The following is a 24,410-nucleotide window of genomic DNA, read 5'->3' on the forward strand; positions in this document are numbered from 1 at the left end:
TTTGGCTTCTTGGAATTCGCAAGCGACATTAGCATATGAGGCTAATGGGGTTTTAGTGGACAAGGTAGGTGTGTGTGTGTGTGTGTGTGTGTGTGCAGCAATTGAATAACCTCTAGGTGGTTCATTCCAACAGGCAAATGATGTTAAGAGCGAACATGTGGCAGACATGGATGTGCAAACTGGTGGCTCAGGACCATCTCAAAGAGGTTTGCAAGATGTGGTGATGGATGCCATGGATGCTTTAGCTGAGATTCATGCATTGCAGGGGGTTGGACTAGATGACCCTCCAACTCTACACTTCTATGATGAAGTCCCCTTGGATAAGCTGAAATCAAGCCCCTCAGAATGCTTCTCCAAACCTATTGTTCCCAAGAGGAAAATCTCTGATAAGGGAGGGCCCTCCAGAGGAATTTCAGCCCTTCAGCTTGTACATTAACTCCTGTGAGAGATAAGGAGTTTCTAAAAAGAGGGTTTTGACACCTGCCCTGGCTTCCCTCAAAGCCGAGCCTGCCTATTCCAAACCCTCCCAGGTGGAGAGCGAAAGGCCAGAGGACCCGATTACCAGCTTAACGAGAAGCACCGTTAATGAAAAGAGCGAGGCCCATAATGGGAGACAGGCCTGTGGGAGAGAGGAGTGGGACAGCGGGTAAACACAGACATTTTACGCAAAGAGAAAGGGACAGGGAAATATTTTAGTGGGCCATAAATTTGGATTTCTAATTACTTCCTCGTGTTTTTCAGCACTCCTCAGTCAAGTTTGATTAAAATTCCTTTCAAAAAAGGAGTTGTCTTCTTGCGGGGCCTCCTGTCAGGGAGCAAGTGCCATGAAAGCCCCAGAAGAGGAGGTGCTGCAAGGAGGCACTCGCATACGCAACCCTCCCAGCCAGGATTCGGTCTTCCAGTCCAGTTGTCAGGAGAAGAGGATGCCAAACCAGGAGAATAATAATTTTAAAAGTGTAGGTGGTTAGCACTTCTGCTGTTATTTTCCTGCTTTCTAGAAGTCATCTAATGCCTGGGGCACTCTGCACATGTTCAGATGCTGCATTCTAGCTCCTCTTGCTATAGTTAAGAAAAACTTTGTTCTTCTTAAGAAAGTTACTTTGCGGGTGTTCAAAGGCCCTTGACTTGAGGTGGCAGATTGTGTGTGTGTGTGGGTGTGATAGAGATGCTTCTTTATCCCTGATCTTACTTGCTACTCCCCTCCCATCTGGAAATCTGTTGTAAAACTTATGAAAATGACTATTATAGCAAAACGCTTCATATGCCTAACTCTGTTCTAATACATTTCAAGTACCTGAAAATGAGTGCAAGAGCCCTGAAAAGAACATAGAGCTGAAAGAAAGAGTGGAGGAAAGCACCACTCTTCCAGCTACCTTGCCAACATCCTTCTTAAATTGTGGTGCCAAAAACTGGACACAGGACTCCAGGTGTGGCCTGACCAAGGAAGAATAGAGTGGGACAATAACTTCCCTTGATCAGTACACAAAAGTGAATGGGAAGGCCTGTTCCCTGTACCCCATCCTGGCACCTAATACACAGCTCTCCGTCTTACAATCTCCTGCCTCCTTCCTTAATAGCAAGAGACCCATCCACAGAGGAAGAGCTGGTGGTCTGCCTCTTTCTGCCAATCCCCTCTCCCTCCCACCGTTCGACCCATGCATGTGCCCCCACCATGCCAGCTATTCAATCTCTCCTGGGGCAAGTCAAAGGGGTTAAGAACAGCCAACTGCCTCAACTGCTCCGGAGAAAGCACTTGCTTACACTGCAGCCCGCTTCCCTCTTTATTAATATGCTATTTATCACCAGCGCCAGCTTTTAATACCGTTTTGGCTTAATGTCGTTAATGAAATATAAATACCCTGCGCTAATGATGTTGGTCAGAAGGCAGTACGGGCAATTGGCAGGAGTGCAGGAGGCAGCCCAAACCACTTTGCCGTGCGTGCCTGTAAGTAAGAGGATGCAAAGGATCGGCTGATGTTGCCTGTTCCAGGTCAAGAAACATCCAGCGCCGCAGGGAGCCGCTGCCTTATCTGTGGGCCACCCATGCAAGTAGGATGAGGTTGCAGGGTGGACTGCACTCCTTCAGAAGGTAGCGGAGTGCATGGGTTATGGGCAAATTTAATGTTTCCCTACGTTAAAAACTCCCTGCAGGCAAAAAGCCAGCTAAGCAGGCGACAGACAGGAGCACCACCAGTCCACCTTGTATCCCTGATAGGCTAGCTTGCTATTGGCAGGGAGTTTCATACATCAGGGAGCAGAAGGCAGCTTTCTATGTTCCCTGAAGAGTGCACTCTTCCCTTCCCACAGCTGTGGCAAGGGCCCAAAAGGACTGTGTACGTGTACCCACCTTACACAGAACTAAGTTACCGACAGTGGACAGCCGGATACCCCGAGAGGAAGCTCACAAGCAAAGGACATTAGAGAAGCAGGCAGTACAGTGGGGCAAAGAGATGCGTGTTCACAACGCTGTTCAGCCACTGGCGCTGCCTGAGGCAAGCCTTTCTCTCTACCCCTGCCCCTGCCCTGGCCTAAACCTACTTCACAGGCTTGTTGCAAAGCAAAAATGGGAGATTTCACACCCAGCACCCACCAATTCCTCGAAGAGCGGGCAGGATGCATGCGTGAGGAGCAGCAGGGTGTAAATGTAGACCGAAGAAGGCACCTTTTAGTTTGGCACAACCTTCTCTCAATGCTTCTCGTAAGACACAGCTCCCCCCACCCATGCACCCTCTTTTCAGGTGCCGCAAATCCACTTCAGAGTTTCCCCACCCCTGCTGTGACCCCCTCTCCCCTCCCAGCTTTCCCCAATGTCACCCCCAGAGCCTCTGGGGAGCACGAGTCTCATTTGCTGGGGGTTTGGCCTGACTAGTCTCGGCGGCTAATCCCTCGGGTGTCTCCTGTCAGATTATTAATTAGCTAAAGCGGATCGGCCCTGGAATAACATGCAGCGGGACCTCAGATAAAGCAGGCTAGCAGGAGGGCTGGCATGTGGCCTGTTTAAAGAGACAGGACTATTGTTTCTCCCGGCCGCCTCCATTCGTGAGACACAGAGCACCGCCTCTTCCAGGCTATCACCTTCACTAGGAACTGCAGGCCTCTGCAGGCACCTTTCCGTCCACAGCTCCAATAATGCACAAGTAGGGCTGCAAACAAAAGCAGGGTGTTTGTGGGTTTGCATCAGACTTAATGCATGTCCAAAGACAGCAAGGTATGCCCCTCTCTGTCTGCCGCTGCGCTCTCTTTACTTATTTATTTCTTAATATCTATGCACTGCTTGGTTGTAATGAAACTTTAGGGCGGTTCACCAAAAAAAAGGGGGGGGCAATACAGTACAAGAATGAAAGGTTAAAAGCAACTGTTCCCAAAATAATTAAAATCAGCAATAAACTAAAAGCGGATTAAATATACATCAACATTAGATATATCCGGGTCGGGTATATAAAACAGAAGGTGCCTGCTTGATGTTAGTGGACCTGCTTGGTGTTTCCTTATCGCTCACAAGAGTGCTCCCCGCATCTCCACATTTTTCTACAGTACTTTTCGGAATATAAAGTCAAGGTTTAGACCACACCTGGTCAGACCACACCTGGAGTACTGTGTCCAGTTCTGGGTGCCACAATTTAAGGAGGATACTGACAAGCTGGAAAGTGTGCAGAGGATGCCAGCCAAGATGATCAAGGGTCTGGAAACCAAGCCTTATGAGGAACGAAGCTGATTATATTTAGTAGGGAAAAGAGGAGATTGAGGAGATATGTTAGCCATTTTCAAATATCTAAAGGAATGTCACATGAAAAATGGAACAAGTTTTGTTTTCTCCTGCTTGCTCGGGAAAGTAGAACCCAAACCCATGGCTTCAAGAAAGACGATTCTGACTAAACACCAGGAAGAACTTTCTGACAGTAAGAGCTGCTCAACAGTGGAACAGGCTCCCACAAAAGGGGGTGTACACTCCTTCCTTGGAGGTTTTTAAGCAGAGGTTGGATAGCCATCTCTCAGCTGAGATTCCTGCATTGCAGGGATTGGACTAGATGACCCCCAGAATCCCTTCTAACTCTATAATTTTATGATTCTAACTCCTGAAGTTGCAACATACAATCCTGGATCCTGATTCTCAATGCCCCAAGCATGTTCAGAGCACCTTTCCCTCACCACAACATACAGCTTGCCCCTTACAAATCAAGGATATAATTCCCAGAGTGGTTGAAACAATCAATCCTTCTTTTCTGGGAACTCCCAGCACCCTTAAACTACACGTCCCAGGATTCTTTGGGAAGTGGTACAACAGTACTTTGAATGTATCGTGCTGACTGGCCCCAGATACAATGTGGGTAGGGGAACCCACAGAAAAGGTGGCAGAAAGATATTTCTAGATTTGTGTGGCACGGCAAGAAGCCCAGAATAAAATTCAAGATATTAACTGATGCAAAGGAAAGGGGTGGATTTGCCCTGCCAGACTTTAAACTTTATTATGAATCAGCAACTTTTTGCTGGCTGAAAGAATGGCTGCTTCTTGAAAACACAGACATTTTGGACTTAGAAGGTTTTAATAACGTATTTGGATGGCATGCATATTTGTGGTATGATAAGGTTAAAGCACATAAAGCATTCAAGAATCATATTGTCAGGAAAGCATTGCTTAATGTCTGGTTAAGATACAAGGATTTATTGGAAAATAAAACCCCAAGGTGGTTGTCACCGATGGAAGCAAAAGCACAGAAAAAGCTCAATATGGAGGCCAAGTGGCCGAAATATTGGGAAATTCTGGAACAAGAGGGAGATAGACTGAAATTGCAGAGTTTTGAGAAATTAAAAAATAAAGTGCGAGATTGGCTTCATTATTATCAGATAATGGAGGCATACAATTCGGATAAGAAAATTGGTTTCCAGGTGGAAAAATCAAAATTAGAAACAGAACTGTTAGAACCCAAAACCAAGATTTTGTCAAAGATGTATAACTTGCTGTTGAAATGGAATACTCAGGACGAAATGGTGAAATCTGCTATGATTAAATGGGCACAAGATGTTGGACATAACATTATGATGGCTGACTGGGAACAGTTATGGACCACAGGTATGAAGTTTACGGCATGTAATGCCTTAAGAGAGAATATTATGAAAATGATATACAGGTGGTACATGACCCCAGTCAAGCTTGCAAAAATCTATCATTTGCCCGATAATAAATGTTGGAAATGTAAAGAAACTGAAGGTACATTCTTTCACCTTTGGTGGACGTGCCCAAGGATTAAGGCTTTCTGGGAAATGATCTATAACGAAATGAAAAAGGTATTTAAATATACCTTTCTGAAGAAACCAGAGGCCTTTCTCCTGGGCATTGTGGGCCAATTGGTGTCAAAGAAGGGCAGAACTTTCTTTAATTAATTTTATAATGAATGATTTTAGAGTGTTGTTTGTGTTGTACTTTTGTATTGTTTATTGTTGTTAGCCGCCCTGAGCCCAGCTTCGGCTGGGGAGGGCGGGATATAAATAAAATTTATTATTATTATTATTATTATTATTATTATGTATGCCACAACAGCAGCAAGAATACTCATTGCAAAGTATTGGAAGACACAAGATCTTCCCACTCTGGCAGATGAAGGTGATGGACTATATGGAACTGGCAGAAATGACCGGCAGAATCCGAGACCAGGGAGAAGAGTCAGTGGAAGAAGATTGGAAGAAATTCAAAGACTAGCTACAGAAATATTGTAAAATTAATGAATGATAGAATGATGTTGGATAGAAACTAAGTGGTTTCCAGCTGTAATGCTATAAGGGAATATGAAAAATGGATTATTAATAGGTAAAAATCCAACGTTACAATATTTTAAGATTAAAGACTAGGATAAACAAAGAGGGTAAGGATTTGCTGAACCAACAAACTGAACTGGAATACAAAAAAGGGAGGCGTGAGGAGGTCCGGGAAACAAGCTAATGAAAAATAAGTAATGGAAAGACTGAGTGGTTTTTAATCATTTTTATTTTGTATTTTGTTTTTTTTATTTTTCATTTTTATTATGTAACATTTTGAAAATTTCAATAAATATCTTATAAAAAAAAGGGAAGTGGTACAACAGTACTTTGAATGTATCGTGCTGACTGGCCCCAGATACAATGTGGGTAGGGGAACCCACAGAAAAGGTGGGTTCAGAAGGAAGCCAGAGAGAACTAGTATCACACAGGGGTTATGAGAAGCAGCTCCAGCATAAGGGACATCAAGGGAGGGAGCAGGAGATGGGTCAGGGATGGACAACCCAGGCCCCTCCAGAAGAACTATAACTCCCATCAATATGCCCATGCTGGTCGAGGTTGACCACAGCTGGACATCTGGAGAACCACAGGTTCCCCATACACAATCTAAGAAATTGGGAAATGAAGCCATCTCAGGAAATCCTTTTCTCCCTGTTATAAAGTGCCAGGCCACCAACAGGCCACAGCGTGCACAACAGCCGTGGGAAATCCTTGAGAATCTGGGATCCTTGCCTACGGGCGAGGCAGCTGTGTGGGCCCAGGACCGTTTGCAGGGCTTTGTTTTGCATCCACTCGGCATTTCCCCATTCCTCCTCCTTGCTGGATTGGCTCACTTAGGATCTGTTTGGAAACAGCAGCTTTTTGAGAACTTTAAAATGTGGAGCCACACCGAAAAAACGTGCCGATGGAAAATAAGGCAGGAGGAAGATGGTAAGCCAGCCATGTGTGCTGCGTTCACACATGCAATCACCCAGAGGGGAGAAGTCGCTTCCCCATTAGTGCATGATGCGCACTGTTCCCGGGTTGCCCAGAGCAGCAGAAGCTTCTCTGACATGTCTCATGCTTGGGGCACCACAACCTCTGGCTTGCAGAGAGTGCAGCCACTTCTGGGGATCAGCATTTCTCTCTCCCACACCAGCCCTGTCCTCAGAGTCCTGGTTTCAGATTTGTTTTGATTCACACTGGTGGAGCTCAAATACTGAGTTATACGGGCACTAAACCTTCATTTCCAGCTCTTAACACAGATTACTTAGGAAAGGGGGGTGGGGAAAGAGGGGCACTTTAATTGCTTTTCACCATTAGCATTTCCGGAGGACAACACACTGATTAATTTGAAGAGGCGTTCTGTGGCCACTACCATTGTCATACTCTCTCCTCGAACCCCAATGCCCTGCTTAGTTGAACATGGTGCCAGCTTATATGGCCTTTTCCCAGGTGCTGGAGATAATATCACAGCACCTGATGCAGTAAGACAGGAGCCCCCAGAAGACCCCCACCCAAAGACCACCAGGGAATGTAGGGTTAGATATGTGAGCTAGGCACCAAATGGCACCTTGGTTACAGTCATCACAACAGAATGCCTGTTCCCCATGGGGTTGGTCTAGATGACCCTTAGGGGTCCCTTCTAATGCTACAATTCTAAGATTCTATGATCTCAGCTGCGTTGCCTGACTGTAGCTTGCTTTTACAACATTCATTTGTCCCAGTATGCAAGAAGGAGAAACACACACAGTGGAAATGGTGTTAACTATGGGCTAGGGCAGAGGTTTTTAAACTGAGTTCCATTTGGGTGGCTTGTGGAAAGGCTATAAGGTAAAAGTAAAGGGACCCCTGACCATTAGGTCCAGTCGTGACTGACTCTGGGGTTGCGGAGCTCATCTCGCTTTATTGGCCGAGGGAGCTGGCGTACAGCTTTCGGGTCATGTGGCCAGCATGACTAAGCCACTTCTGGCAAACCAGAGCAGCACACGGAAACACCGTTTACCTTCCCGCCGGAGCGGTACCTATTTATCTACTTGCACTTTGAGGTGCTTTCGAACTGCTAGATTGGCAGGAGCAGGGACTGAGCAACGGGCGCTCACCTCGTCGCGGGGATTCGAACCACCAACCTTCTGATCGGCAAGTCCTAGGCTCTGTGGTTTAACCCACAGTGCCACCCGCGTCCCGGAAAGGCTGTAGCACTGTCAAATATCTCCGTTCTCAGCCCTACACTCATTTTCCTTGATGTGATGATGGAGGACTGTGTGCGAGTCAGCTGGCTTGATGGAGATGTCATTGCCAAACTGGTGCCCAGAAATCTCCACGTATTCTCAATTGAATCCATGTTAGCAGGAAAATGAGCCTGGCGCCTGAGGATGCCTCCCATTGCACACCATCAGTCCAGTGGTGCCAGGAATGCATCAGGAAAGATGCTAAGGAAGAAGGCAGAGTGCCCATTTTCAGGGAAGAGGATTGGCCCTTTAAGGCTCAAATTCTCGGAGAGGTGGTGGTGAAGCCTGGAGGAGATAGTCTGAAGGCAAAGGCAGAAAAGGCTTCAGTCGGTTTCCAATAGTTGCTGGAGAAAGTTGTTCCCTTGGAGGCATCTGCGGTCCATCAAGCTATGCCTTTCTCCCAGCCTCGCTGCAGCTCCTGGCATCGGACCAGAATGTGTCAAAGCCCCTGAGAGGTTTTTGAGGATCCCCAAAGATCCGTTTGAAAACCAGTGCCTTAGATAAGTCAGGCTCAGGGGAGGGTCCTAGCTTTGCATACAAAAGGCGTCAAAGTCAATCTCTGGCATTTCTAGGTAGGGCTAGGAGTGCCCCCTTCCAGGAACCACAGAGAGCTCCCAGCAGCCTGAACAATACTATGTTTCTAGCCATCTGCAAAGGAGACTCAGCAGATTCCACATTAAAAGAAAAAAGAAAATCCTGCTTGTCATTACTCTTGTCATTTCTTGGGAACATGACGGAGATGAAGAACAAGTTCAGCAAACAGCCATAAAGGAAATCCTCTGAATCAGATCCTCAAAGCTGATGGGGTGGGGGGGGGGGGGAATCAGCCTGTCGCTATCTTCAGGACAGCTGGGCTGATTTAACCAAGTTTTTACAAGGGTTCAGGGTTCCCCCCCCTCAACCTTTTCTTTTTATAAAAGCAAATGAACCGCCACTGAAAAATCTAAACAACAAAATTAAAACGTTAAACTTGCTTAAGAAAAGCAGCCTGGGGCGTAAATGGAGTAAGCTATTCTTCCAAAGCAGTTAACAGACTGATCTGCTAAAAAGTAAGGTTTGGGGACACATCTTTAAGATGTGTACCCCGCCTTAAATTAACTCATGCAGGAATGCAGCAGAGAAGAGAATGAACAGGAACACACACAGAGAGAGACACCAAAGATGGGTTTTATTTTTGCTTTCTGCTTTCATCAACACATTCCTCAGAATTGCATTTTTAATAGCATCCTGTTTCTGAGAAATGTGTCTTGCGCACTTACATTGGTCCAAATGAGGGATTGTTCAAATATGTAAAGGTGGTTTACATATTTAGGAATGCTAAATGAATGTTCACTTTACTTTTTTGAATTTGGGTCCAAAAAATATTTGTGTTCAATTAGCAAAACAAACATTGTTTTCTTGTTGGGAAGTGATGGGATAGTCCCAGGAAAGACAAACCAATGATCTGATTCTGTTTAAATAAGTTTTAGGTTTTCGTCAAGAGGGCAGCTCTCATGGTTCAGGTCATTTGCAGACAGCATTCTGCATGGGTAAAGACTGTGGCAGCCTAGCACAACTGCCCCCCTAGAAATTGTAATTTGTTCTAGTTAGGCACACTTAAGAAGTCTGCATTTACTTTGCAAGTTCCTGTATGGAATGACCTGATATGCACTTCTAAGGCTAATGTGCAGATTGGAACTTACCGTATTTTTTGCACCATAACACTCACTTTTTTCCTCCTAAAAAGTAAGGGGAAATGTCTGTGCGTGTTATGGAGGGAATGCCTACGGGTGGCATGCCTACGGATTTTTCTCCTCTAAAAACTACATGCGTGTTATGGTCGGGTGCGTGTTATAGAGCGAAAAATACGGTAGCTATCCAAAACAGATTTCACACTTCTCTGAAAGCTATAGCACAGTTCTTGAAAACTTCAAAAGATACAATACTCATCTAAATCTATAGTTTGAGGGAAAACGCACATTTTGCATCTGATTCCAAGAGATAAAACATTAACAAATGTACAGTGGTACCTCGGGTTACATATGCTTCAGGTTACATACGCTTCAGGTTACACACTCCGCTAACCCAGAAATAGTGCTTCAGGTTAAGAACTTTGCTTCAGGATAAGAACAGAAATCGGGCTCTGGCAGCGCAGCAGCAGCAGGAGGCCCCATTAGCTAAAGTGACGCTACAGGTTAAGAACAGTTTCAGGTTAAGAACGGACCTGCAGAACGAATTAAGTACTTAACCCGAGGTAAGGTAAAGGTAAAGGGACCCCTGACCATTAGGTCCAGTCGTGGCCGACTCTGGGGTTGCGGCGCTCATCTCGCTTTATTGGCCAAGGGAGCCGGCGGACAGCTTCCAGGTCATGGGGCCAGCATGACTAAGCCGCTTCTGGTGAACCAGAGCAGCACACGGAAACGCTGTTTACCTTCCCGCCGGAGTGGTACCTACTGGTATTTATCTACTTGAACTATGACGTGCTTTCGAACTGCTAGGTTGGCAGGAGTAACCTGAGGTACCACTGTATTAAAATGCTATTTAAATACAGGTTTTTAATCTGCAGTTTAAAGTAGAAATGCAATGAAATGGTATGCAATGGTATTATGGGCAACATAGGAAGAGCCCAGCTGTTGGATCAGACCACAGGCATATCTAGTCCTGCCCCGTTTCCCATTCAGATTGCTCCAGGAAGTCCACGGGCAGGGCATGATGACAACAACCCTCATTCACTGTTAATCATAAAATCATCATCATAAGCTGGATCAGGCCAAGGCTTCTTCCAGTCCAGCATCCTGTTCTCACAGTGGCCAACCAGATACATTTGAGAAACCCACAGGGCTATGATCCACTGGTATTCAGAGGCTTCCATTTGCATTTATTAAAGATCTATTTTTCAAGTTCTTATGGACATAACTGGGACATTTTAGGAGCTGGGGAAAGGGCCTCAATTGCCCACACTCTAGGACATTCATGGAAACCATAGAAAGCTGCCTATACCGAGTCAGACCACTGAGTCTCTATAGCCCAATATTGCCTACAATGACTCGCCGTGGCTTTTCAGTGTTTCCAGCAGGTAACAGTGGCAGTGAATCTCACACTCCAAGTAAGTGTCATGTGAAGATGCCATTAACATGCAAAAGTGACACCAACTGGAAATAGATGGATCCCTTGCTCTGTTTCAGGAACTGCATAGCTCAGTGGTAGAGCATCTTCCTTGTAAGCAGAAGGACCCAAGTTCAATCCCCGATGGTATCTCCAGGTAGGACTGGGAATGCACTGTGCCTGAAATCCTGTAGAGCTGCTGCCAGTCAGTGTATACAATACTAAGCTAGATGGACCAAGGGTCTGACTCAGTGTAAAGTGACTTCCCATGCCACAGCCACAGTGTATGAACTAATTTCCATGTCTGGGTGGCACCCATGATAAGTGTTATTTACATTACAAACTCAAGGCATATGTAGGAACAGGGTGCATGCTCTTTTAAACCAGGGTGGAGAACTAGGTTATCTAGGTATTCTGAGAATCATAGAATTGTAAGTCTGGGAGGGCCCCCCCCCCGGGTCATCTAGTCTTGCCCCATGCAAAGCAGGAATCACAGCAAAAGCATCCCTGATAGATGACCACCCAACCTCTGCTTAAAAACCTCCAGTGAATCAGAATTGCAGGGTTGGAAGGGACCCTGAGGGTCATCAACCCCACCCCCTGAAATAAAGGAATCACAGCTGGAGACTAAAACTTGCATCATCATCATCATCCCTGACCATCACCCATGCTGCTGGTAGTTGTAGCCCAACATTGGCTACCCACTGTTCTCTCCAATGTCAATGCCCTACATGATGATCTAGACCAGCCTTTCTCAACCTGTGGGTCCCCAGATATTGTTGAACTACAACTCCCATCACCCCTAGTTAGCAAGGCCAGAGCTCATGGATGATGGGAGTTGTAGTCCAACAACATCTGGGGACCCACAGGTTGAGAACTTCTGATCTAGACCCTCACTGTGGAAATCAGCCAGTCTGCATTTCCATTTGATGACCCAACGCTCAAAGCAGACAGCAGTAGCCAAGGTCAGTTCCCTTTCTGAGTAACTCTGCTTTCAGTCAGGAAACTTATTATTATTAGCACGAAATCAGGCCTCTTACATCACGGCAATTTAAGGCTCATCCTCGCCTTTTCATTTTGCAATAACTCAGGCAACTATTCAATACACAATCAAATACCAGTTATTAATGTCTGTGGGAAGGAGAGGATCTATAGATAAGGTTCCTGGAACACACCTGTGCAATTTACATGGTACAAAATCTAGGGCAGGGGAAAAACAAGAACAGAGCTTTAATTTTACTCTAAAACAATGTCTGCATTTCTCATGGGTCAAACGGGAACACTTTCAGAGCCAAACGTAGACCCAGATGGGCACACATACTGAGACAGTCATAGAAACCCTTTTGCAGGGGTGGACATTTCAGATATCGCTGGACCCATCAACCTCAGCCAATGAAGCCAGCATTTGGAGCTGATGGAAGCTGAAATCCAACCATAACTGGAGGGCCACAGGCTCCCCATCCCTGATCTAGTTCAGTATTGCCTGCACTGACTAATTGTGGCTTTCCAGTGTTTCAAGGCAGGGGTCCTTCCCATTTGTTGGAGATTTAACTCATGCCAAGTACGAACTTTACAACTGCAGAGTGAAGACCAAGTGTTCAAAGCACACATTCAGCAGCAGCACTGTCTAGACCTGCTCATACTGTCAATCCTGAGAGGAATCTGGTCTTCTCAAAGGGGTGTAGCAAAAGGCCCTGTTCTTAGATGATCTGGAGCTGACAGAGCACAAGGGCAGCTAGAGGGCTGCAGCTCAGCGATCAGAGCAGCTGATTTGCTTGCAAAAGGTCCCGGGTTCAATCTCTGGCATTTCCAGCTAGGTCTGGGAATGACTTCCATTTAAACCAGTAGTCCTTGAAAGGATGTGGCGTACCACACTGGTGTGGCAGAAGAGGATGGCAAGTGTGGCGGGAAGATTCAAGGACAATCAAAGAAACATTTCAACATTTCAGTGTGGTATAGTATCTATCATCTATCTCTATCTATCTATCTATCTATCTATCATCTATCTATCTATCTATCTATCATCTATCTATCTATCTATCTATCTATCTATCTATCTATCTATCTATATCTATCTATCGCAGAATATGGATAGATATCTTTTCAAAATGAGAGCAAGACATATGTTCTCCATGACATATGGCTGTGAACAGGAATCTTCAACTCTGATAAATATGAAAGATCAGAAAAGAGAAAGGCTTCTTTGTATTGATGAGGAGATGAGAGTTTGTTTGTCTCATATTAGAGCTAATATAAATTAGATTACCCGGCAAAAGGAAGCTCACACCTGTCACTGAGTGTGTATACATACTTAAGGTATGTATGTACGAAGCTCGTTTGACATTATATTTTGGGAATGATTGCTGTTCTTCTCTAGCTGCATGGTTTTATACTTTCTGGATGTCCTGTGATCATATTCTAAAGTAGTTGTGTTCTACGTTCTAAATCAAGCACGGCTAAGAGTTGTTTCATTTTCTTTTCCAATACATTCCTTATTCATTAAAAACATGGATGTGGCATAAGCAAATTTTTATTCTGAAAGTGCAGTCCAGAGAAAAAGGTTTGGACACCACTGATCAAAAGCAACAGTGCAGGCAATATGAAGCTAGAAGAAACAATGGATTAGAATAAGGCAGCTTTCTATGTTCCTGTGACAAGGACTGAATAATCTCAGGGCCTTAAGGAACATGTTGCCTTCTCTCCCCTTCCCTTGATGTCCCTCCCCTCCCCTCTGCTCAGCTCTGTGCAGCCGTCAACCAAATATCTGATTGAAAGCCTAGGGGAGGGAGTTTAGAACTGTCCGGTCTGGTTAGGATTGAAGGTCAATGATCCAATACAGACGAAGGATGTGAAAAAACAGGGGAGGGGGGATTGAAAGAGAGAGAGAGAGAAGGAGCCTGCTCAAAGAGAGAGGATGGAGGATGCCACGAAGAGCAAGGAAGTGTCTGGAACGCAGTTTCACACTCTGAGACCCAAGGGCTGTTTTTACTCCTGTCCTTCATGCTCACATCTTGTCACACTAGAGGTCAGGTCTCCCAAGCGTTCCTGGAGAGCTGAGCTGATCCATATGGCAGGCAATATGTTGACAATATGGATTGGCCAAACGCTGGAGCAGATGGAGGCGGCAACCCGACTTCCTGCCCAGAGAGGCCTTTCGCTTTCTCCTCGTCCTCCCTGTCGGAGCCACACCAAAAGAGAGAGGGACAACTCCGCCAGGAAAAGTGCCTGCCTAGGTTAAAGGCGCTGGTCCTTTCTGGGAAGGCCAGGGATAGGTTCAAAGTGAGAAGCGTCCGTCATAAGGCTCCTGCTCAAAACTGTGCACAGAAGATTCGAGGCAACTGAGCAGGCAGAGCAGAAACAGCCCTTAACATCAACAACACTGATTTGCATCCAACCAAGCCCTGTTCAAAGCAGAACCACAGAACTGAATGGATCCAGAGTTAATCACGTCCTTCCATTTCAATGGGCCTACATTGACTACAATTTATTTGGATACAACTATTTGGCTTCACACAGTGCATGTTGAGTGTTCAAAGCGCAGTGCATATGTCAGACCAGTAATCCTTATAATACTCCAGTACAGTATTTAGGGAAACGGAAAAGGGCCTATAGGTCAGGAGCAGAACACTTGTTTTGCATGCAGAGGGTCCCAGGTTCAATCCCTGGCATCTCCAGGTAATACAGGGATGAAGACTCCCTGCCAGAGATCCCTGGAGAATCTGTTGGTAGATGTTGCTGCGGTGGACAGGCCAATGGTCTGACTGGGCATAAGGCAGCTTCCTCTGTCCCTGCAGTAGACCAGGATCATCACCGCAAAGATGCAGTTCCTTCAACTGCAAAGACCACAGAGTGAGTGTGAGGACTGGTGAAATGTGAACTCAAGTTTTCCTTGTTTCCAGTTTGCACACTCAGCTATCATGATGCCGTAGCGTAACCTGCCACCTCACCTCAGCTACAAATTCACTTTATGAGCTTGAGGGAACCCGCTGTGCTCTCCAAACAAATTCCATGCAAAACAATGGGCCCCAACACAGTCTGTCTCACTTTGGGGCCCTTTCCCTCCAACATCTCAATCGCTGCAGGATGAGCAACGGTACGTTCTGCAACGTCGTCTAACACATATATGCATTTGGTAGTTTGCTGCTACTCCTTGTCCACTGCCCCATGTGGCACCCATGATAGTTTCTTGGATTTTCAAATGGGTCCATGAACCCAAATAAATTGGCGACTCCTGGTCTAGTCAGCCGTGCTAGCTGGGACTTATAGGAGCTGCAGTGGTTAAAGAAGACCTTTTCTTTTTGACAGTCATAGTTATTATTTTGTTTTATTGATTGAAAGAGTTTATAAACTGCTCAATATTTTAAATGGAAAAGCAAACAATATCATTAAAAGAAAAATGCAACCTAAAACGATAAAAGCAGGAATTCAGGGGATTCAAACTTGTAAAACATAATCTGATCTTATGTGTCAGGGAAAGTCGCATGACCCTGTCCTATAACTCTGTTCCAAGTAAGACACTCCCTTTGTTCCAAACAAATCGTGGAAGATCTGTGGTTTAAAACAGAAGCCATGGATCACGCCCACTTGTTCTTGAACTCTTTGCAAGATTCGGAGAGTAAGGTTGTTGAAATGCCCCGCCAAAGGTGCAACTGAAAGTTTTACTACTCTATGGTAAGCATTTTAAAAACAAACTGTTAGCTGGAGGATTCATCCATGTCAAGAACCAGCTCCATTGTGTTGGCACCTACATACCCTTCGAAAAGAAGTGTGGTACTGTAGTTCTGCAAGAAAACAAGCAGAAGATTCTTCTGCAATCCTGCAAAACTACAGTCCCCAGATCCATGAGAGTTAATCGGCTTAAAAAACCAACAGGCGAAGTAGATATAATGCTAATTGTGTGGCATCCATTGAAAATGTCTACAGACCATTTGTTAATTTATCTTGGAACAGTTATAGGCTACCTTTCCGAATAAAAAGAGAATGGTAACAAGAGAGCATCTAGTGTAACAGAATAAAATAGCTCCCTCCCAAGACTCCCAAAGAACAATTCACAAAATAAATTATATGAACATAGCAGTCAAAAAATCAGCAGTCAAAAAATTCACAGCTTGTCTAAAAGCTCTCCCCCCCCCAAAGCAGACACTTGCCTCCCGCCCTGCCCCAGTCCTACCTCCTTCTCCATGATGTTTAATATAACTTAATCCAGATCCTGGTGTGATGACCTCATATATTTTTTCCTGTGCCAGGAAAAACAATTCATGTGGTGGTGGTAGTGGTGAGATGAGAATGCTGTGATGTCAGGACACGTGCAAATTCTCCAGCATGCTGGGTGAGGAAGCTAGTTGCGAGGATGCTGATCTCAGCAGCAACATGTTTGACAAGTCTGGAGCCCTTGGTTAGCACCAGGGCTGGCCCTATCATTGGGCAGTGTGTCTCAGCTGGGTGGGAGTGACAAAAAGCAGCAACAGGTTGTTGAGAAGATAGCAATATCAAAAGCAACACAATGGCCAGAAACAATAACAATGTGAAAAACTTTATGGAATAATTCAAAACATCAAAACTAACAAACTGAAGTCTCTGAAAGTCTCTGAAAGTCCTTAAATGAATCATGGCGGACAGCAAGCTGTGAAGCTTTGTATAATCAGCAGATATCCAATTCTGATGTCCAACTCTGAACTCTGCTGAACAGTGCTGAACAGTGCAGGTCATCGTTTGAATATTTTATTTTCAGTTAATGAAGAAATTATATATCTTTCTACTTACAAGTGTTGAACTAATTGGCTGATGAAGAATTCAACAAAACAGTAGTTGTTATCCGGAAACACTGTTCAGCAGAGTTGGACATCAGAATTGGACATTTGCTGATTATACAAAGCTTCACAGCTTGCTGTCCACCGGGTAAAGTCTGGCACTGTGATTCATTTAAGGACTTTCAGAGACTTCAGTTTGTTAGTTTTGATGCTTTGAATTATTCCATAAAGTTTTTCACATTGCTATTGTTTCTGGCCATCGTGTTGCTTTGATATTGCTGACTCATATTTTGAAACACAGGGGTTTGTTTGTTTACTCATTGTTGAGAAGATAGGGCAGTGTGTGCCACGTGGTCTGCACTCTGCCGTGTTAAGCCAGCCTGCTGACCTCAGGTGCCAGGGAAGGACTGTCCCACCACAAAAACAAAAGAAATTCAGTTGCCAATCTGGACAGCTTCTGTACTGGGATGGGAAGAGGCACCATCAGACAGCAGATTGTCATGGGCTGGCCCTGGATAGCGCAGATGCAGTCACAGGCTTTGTCCGTCATCTGGAGCAACGCAAGCATTTCACTTTTCGAGACGGGCGGCAGGGCACTATCAACTTATCTGTAGGATTTCTTACCTGCCCTTCATTGTAACATTCCAGTGTGGGTTACAATGACATAGCAATGCAATATTAAAATGAGCTTAAACAATTTGCATCAGAAGAATAGGGTGGGTCTTAGAAATACATCTCAACCGCAAAAGGCCAGGGGGCAAAGAGCTACACTATGAAGACGCCAGATGCACCTCTGTGGGGAGGGAATTCCACAGCTTCCAAGAGGGAATTAAACAGCAATGTACACAGTGTAGAACATTTTGAGCATTGCAAGATGTATCAGCCTTGGGCAACATCAGAACTTCCCTTGAGCAAGTTTTGTTTATACATGGGGCTCTAACGGAAGAAAGAAAGCAGGCAGTGCTAAGGATGAACTAGTCTGAATTAATGAAGTTCATCGAGTTAGTTCAAAAATGTCCTCAACTACACTCAAAGTAGTTTCTATAATTGCTGGGTAGATAGAACATGAATTAAATCAGGAGTGGTTTCTTGGGGGGTGGGGGTGGGCTTTGAACAATTTCTAGTTCATCTGCAAGTTCATTCTCTTACCGGTGTTTTTTACGCCTCAGACTCTTTGGGCCTTTAAGTGTAAAGATCACAGTTTTGGTGGAAAAATAATTAAACAATTCACATCCACTGTATGTGGGTTGAGGTTATTTTTGGACGTTTTATTCGTCTTCTCTTATATATCTCAGCACAGCAGCTTGTAGCTTTCTGAATGTTGGAAGAAATTGCCGAAGATTACTTAGACAAGCATGAATTGAACTGTGAACTGCACATGAACCAAACTAGTTCCTTTGCCACATACTGAAGTAGAAATAGCTCCTTTTAAAAATGAACGTCCCAAGCCCTGGATGAAGACATACCTCAGCAGAGGTTTAAGAGAACCCATGCAAGTAGCTTGAGCCACAAGATCTGACTGTAAGAAAAAACAAATTAGTACCTTGTATCCTGTGTTCCCTGGGCTTGAAATCCATTCCAAATCAACACGTTGAGGAGGGGTGTCAGGATCAGTAACCCCTCCCAGGGTGCTTCAGGAAACAGATAGAGTCTGATAGGTTCCCTATACTTGTTGGTGTCTCTTTGCCCTAAGGAAACAGAGGGAAATTATTTTAAAGTAGTAATGAATTTACAGCCCCTTTTTGAGAGCAACCGCCACACAACTGCTTACAAGTGTTTTGAAAAATTACAGTTCCAATATATAAACTTTTCTGATGCGGTAGAGAGCTGTATGAATTTATCAGGTTTTATTTTACTTTTATACATAGCTAAAAAACTGTGAAAATGCCAAGCTTGCCTAATATACTGAAGACCCATATCTTTTGATACTTTAATAGACAGATAGGTAGATTAGAGCTGTATTTTGGTGCGAATGGTGGCTTTTGGTGCAAATGTAACATGTAAGAGAGATGTGAGGCAGGACACGTCCCATGTACTATATTTATTATTTATTTCTGAAAGTGCAGAATTCCATGGTTATAGGGTTGTATGCAATGCCAGCCCTTCTCAGAGTAAATCCACTGACACCGATGGACATGACTAAGGCCCATTAATTTCAGTGGGCAGGACTAAGTAGTTCTGCTGCTCCCATGGGACAGTTTCAATGTTGTAAGCAACTTTTCAGGTAACAAAATATATGCAAAGGTCTTTGAGCTTGCTCAAATTCGTGTGTTAACCATTTTTAATGTCTTTGGGGATTTATTTCCCCCCCGAAAAATTAAATATTGTAAGGGAAGCACGTGCTGTTCGGTTTTCTGATTATTAGTTTGCAAGTAATTCTCTATTGCCAAATATTCTCATATATATCAGGGTAGTGGGCAACATAAAATCATCAGTAACATTTCATCAACAAACACAAGTAACTCTTGATGGACTCTAGATCCCATCAGCCTCAGCCAGCATGTCCAGTGCTTTGAAATGATGGGAGTTGTAGTCAGCCAATGCCCTGGAGGCTGCAGGTTCATGGACTGGACTTTTTCAGGTGAGCATCTAACAGCAGGGAGAAAAATAATAGCTTTTCCTGGTGCTGCTGGGGACACCCTCATTGCACTCAAACCCTGGTGGAAACTCACTGCTTCCAAGGAATTTCTCCCTAATTCCCACCCACTCCTCATATTCATAAGCTCCCAAACCCAATGACCCTGCCTGGTGATTATTATTTTTGGAGGGTGGGGAGGGAATATTATTAACAATTAATTATTATTGCAGTTGGAAAGCAACGTCAAAAGCCAAATTCAACCCTAAAACAGGGAGAGGAGGAAACGTTCAAGAGAAAACACAAGTGTTTCCCGAACACCAACATGTGATTTTGTGATTTTCTTTTTTCTTCCAGGAGGAGAAAAGAAAGGGAAAGAGGAGGAGGAGGTGGTGGAGGAAGAAGAAAAAAGACACATGCAACCCGGGTTGTCAAGATTAATTTGCAATAGGTGTCAGGCCAAAGAAAACGCTGCCCAAAGAAGCCTAACCTCTGCAACCAGCAACCTCCTTTGTGTCAATTTAAGCAAATATTGTGGCGTTTCCATGGCAATCCCTGTTTTGAATATCTACAACACACACTTTTTCTTTCTTTTTTTTTCATTTTACAAAAAGGGCTTTTCCTGTTTGTGCTGCAGCTATAAAACCTGTAAATATTTTCTGCCTTACCGCACGTATCCCTCTAGCGATCTTTTTTGAAGAAGAAAAAAGGGAAAGGAGTCGTTTTCTGCCTCCCACTAGTGTGTAGAACTCAGAGGTACCCTGTTTGGGATCTTCTCAAGGAACAAAACTACAACATGTTTGGGTTCTTTGGCCCATCTGACCCCAGAGAAACCTGCAACAGTCCTAACCATTTCATTGAGGAGGTCAGAACTGGAAATGCTTTCAGGCGTCAGCCCAAAACATACAGCTAACCCTAATCCTAATTAGGAAGGAAAAAAGAAACCCATCAGCTCACATTAACAATATAATAAACATCCTTCTTAATTTACACATACAGATAGCTAAAGATGCCGTCCAAATGTACAAATAGGTATCCAAACAACTTTGGCATTTATAGAAAATACATTCAAACATACCAAGGACATTAAGGTCTTCAGGCCATTGCAGAATACATGGCCAGTACCGTATTTTTTGCTCTATAAGACTCACTTTTTCCCTCCTAAAAAGTAAGGGGAAGTGTGTGTGCGTCTTATGGAGCGAATGCAGGCTGCGCAGCTATCCCCGAAGCCAGAACAGCAAGAGGGATCGCTGCTCAGCAATCCCTCTTGCTGTTCTGGCTACTGGGATTCATAATATTTTTTTTCTTGTTTTCCTCCTCCCAAAACTAGGTGCATCTTGTGGTCTGGTGCGTCTTATAGAGCAAAAAATACGGTGTTTGATCTTCTGGGCTTGAAGTATAAGTCTCTTAGTAACAATAATCCCCATACTACAGGAGTGTAATTTAAAAGTACATGAACCTACATAGACACCAAGGATTTCATCAAGACAAGACTTATATGGACAACTTCAGACCAAAAAGGAAATATTACTGTACAAGCCCAAATCATATGCCTGAATGAGGCATTCCCAGGCTTACACCTGCAGCATCTGAGTTAGTTCCTTCTTGTAGACATGGAATTCAGTATATCCAAAATATAAATTTATGCTGAATCAATCTCAATTATAGATTGAAAGAAACATTCCACAAATATACTAAAGTAACTTTCCATTATTTAGGCTGTATGGTATATTCTAACTCCTCATTCCATTTCCCCCTAAGCTGTTGAACTTTTGCTTTACAAGCATCCCATAAACATTTGTAAATGATAGTTGTGGGTTTGGTTTTCTGTAAAGATCCAAATATTACTTCTGGCTATTTTGGGGTGCTGAAACACTTAAAGCAGAGAGACCATAAATAGACACAGACAGGTTTTGAAACGGAAAATACTGCCGTTCGGCACTCATTGGTAAATGATACCTAACCCTCAATATTAGGAAAGTGTAAAAATTCTCCATCTATTCCTATCAGCTGATCTAATGTATAAAGGCACCCAGATGTAGAAGGCTGGCCTATTCTGATGTTCATTGGCTCTCCAGGAAATCAATCAAGGTCTTTGCTATCACCCAATACTTCATCTTTTTTTTGTTTTATACTGGAGATGCCAAGAATGGAACCTGAGACCTTCCTAATGGAACAAAGGAAGCTGCCTTATACAGAAGGTTCAAGGATCATTACTGCACTACATGGACCAATAGGTCTGATTCAGAAAAGGCACCTTCCCAGGTTCCTATGAGATGTTGAGGTCCTACACAACTAACCCTAGGCTTCCACCAGCAGCAAGGCAGTGGTTAAAAAAAAAAGTAAACTGAATTTCCTGGCTGTAATGGGCTGGCGCCAGGCTCCAAACATTAGCCTAATGTGTTAACTTGGGGGAAGTCAGTTTCCTTTGGGATTTTAACATTCTCTGGAAATGTCATATCATCCAACGGGACTGTTTGTCCAGGAGACACAGTATTTGAGAGCTCAGAATGAAGCAAGGGCAGTCAATGGACTTCACCTTCCAGGAATGCACATGTGCGTGTATTGAACACACAGAGAGGGAGACACACAGAGATCACACACTTTTACCCCAGATTTATTAATCTGGAAAAAAGGAGTATTCTTTTGCAAACACTATTCTATCAAGGCCAACTAAATTGCATCGACAATGTTCAATGTAAGACAAGGCGCAGAATCGCTTTCATGGAACATTTGGGCCAAATCCACACATGCAGGAAGTATGACCCACATAATCCTGACCATCTTTACAATGCTATTTCCTCCTTTTCTCTTTCTCCACCATCTGATCTGCAGTTTCATGCAGATGGGACAGAATACCTGCAGGGAGCTGCTCACACAAATAAAACTGCCCACCCCTTGCTGCTAGTATGCCGCCTGATTTACATGTGTGACTGGAACCTTATAATGGGCAAATCCTGCAAATCATTCGCGGTAGATGCAGTACTTAAAAGAAAGGACAAAGGGCTGTCTGATCACCTTTGTTAGATTAGTCAAGCAATAGGGAAGGGGAAATAATGTCACAAACTCTAAGAATGAGTTTACTTTCGGTTGGCTCTGTCTTTCTCAAGACAATGGAGAGAAGGAAACTTGGTGAAGGAGTAGGATTTACTACACCCCCTGTGCTGTCCTGGGTGAAACTGACTCTCTTCTTGGAAGATAAACAGACCTACCCAAAGCAGAATTAAAGAAATAAACTTGGGGCGGGGATAATGAAAAGAAAGCCAATCCTGTCAGCTGAGCAGAGCCAGAGCTGTTGTTCAGTTATTTGTTAGGTTGGCATGAAATCACCTTGGTAATGTTCAGAAGGGAGATCGGCAGGAGAACTTGTAATAACTCACACAACCCCCGAATCTAAACAAGACATCAAACAAGGCCAATGCCTGCTGTTATCTATTGAATTTTCTTCACGGGGTGGAGGGGAGGGGCAGGGAGAAAAGCTTCTCAGGAGGGTGCGTGTATGATTTTTAAATTATTATTATTATCATTATTATATTATCAATTTGATAATCTGGCCCCAAACTGTGGAAATGTTTGTTTGTTTTGAAAAGGCTAATACAGTATTCACCTCAGGGGTGTTGTTAGGGGTGGCTGAAGAGGCCTCAATCCTGGGTCTTTTGTGCAAGGCCCCAACATTATTGCCCCCCCATACCAGTCCTACTCAGAGTAGACCAGCTGACGTTAATGGCCATCACCAACTGAGGTCCATTAATTTAAATGGGCCTACTCAGATTCAACCCGTACATATTTTTTACTTGACTTACTGCAAAGCACCACCTTTTCCCCTCTTTTCTGCTCAGAGGAGAATTAAGCCCTGAGAACAAGAACCAACGCTGGTCTTTCCTCCCGTTGAAAGCCTGAATCTTTGCCTATACCTTAGCATATGCTGATTTGTGCTTATTTGTGCCGTGGGACCTGCGCCCAAAACTTTTATGCTCCTAGCAACACCCTTGATACACAACTCAATCACTCTCTTTGAAAAAATAAAATGTAATGTAAAGATTTAAGAATGTGGTTGCTTGGTGGGCCTGGCTACCAACACAACGTGTGCGCGGACAATTATAGCTTTTGTAAATAAATAAATAAGACCAGACAAATGCACTGTGTGAGGAGAGGTTCGTCAATGGCTGTTAGCCATGAAAGCTACCTCAGCAAAGAAAAAAAGTCTATTACCATTGCACTCTGCTTGTAAAGTGTCAGGAAGCGCCAGGACAAGAACAGGAAGTCTCAACTCTAGGCGAGACTGCCCCAAGTGGCGAGCAACTGAAACTGTGGTTTAGGGGGCATATTTCAAGGGAATAAAGTGTTCTTGGGCTCTGGACTAACCCTGCCCATCTAGGGTAGCCATTGGCTTCTCCTGGGACTGCAAAAGGAGTGGGCTAGGGCAGTGAGTGGGCAAAAAAACAGCCTTGAAGGCTCTGGGGTGTTATGGTTTGTTCAGTGACAGTGAATCCTGGTTTAGCCTCCTAAACATGGCCTCTGCCCTTCCAGGCTACAACCCTTTCCCCCCAACATTCCCAGTTCCAGCTGTTCCTCCACCCTGGTGGGAAGCTTCTCAGAGGCTTGGAGTTGATAGACCAGCCTTCCCCAACCTGATGTCCTCTAGATGTTGGGATTCCAGCTCCCATCAAACCTGATGGATGGCCTTGCTGGCTGTGGAGCTGATAGGAGTTGAGAGCCTAAGAACATGTGAAGGGAACCACACTGGGAGAAAACCTGAGACAGGTCCTTATCTGATCCAGCAGGGCACTTAGGAGACTCCAGCATACTGGTTAAGACAACCACTTAAATGGCTCTGAGAAGCTTACAGGCAAAATATGATGGAGAGAGCCATTTTATGGTTTATTTTGGGGTGGGGGTGGTTTGTCATCCTCTAGAGATGACAAAGGAATGATGAGAGTTGTAGTTCAGCAGCATCTGGAGACCCAAAGGTTCCCCACATCTGTCAACATTTGCTGTTCACCATGGTCTTCTAAACTTTTTTTTAAAAGAAGAGTC

The 24,410-nt window shown here is 44.3% G+C and overlaps 1 protein-coding gene across 2 annotated transcripts in view; it reads right to left on the reverse strand.

The window, feature by feature from the left end:
- The window catches only part of CASZ1 (castor zinc finger 1), a 306,042-nt gene that overhangs the window by 229,040 nt on the left and 52,592 nt on the right, over window positions 1–24,410 (reverse strand). For both annotated transcript variants that reach the window (XM_053400928.1, XM_053400925.1), the window contains exon 2: window positions 18,342–18,486. The gene's annotated coding sequence lies outside the window, so the exon portion shown is untranslated. The remainder of the gene's footprint in view (window positions 1–18,341; window positions 18,487–24,410) is intronic.

Source organism: Podarcis raffonei, chromosome 8 (genome assembly GCF_027172205.1).
Source record: "Podarcis raffonei isolate rPodRaf1 chromosome 8, rPodRaf1.pri, whole genome shotgun sequence".
NCBI classification, from domain to species: domain Eukaryota; kingdom Metazoa; phylum Chordata; class Lepidosauria; order Squamata; family Lacertidae; genus Podarcis; species Podarcis raffonei.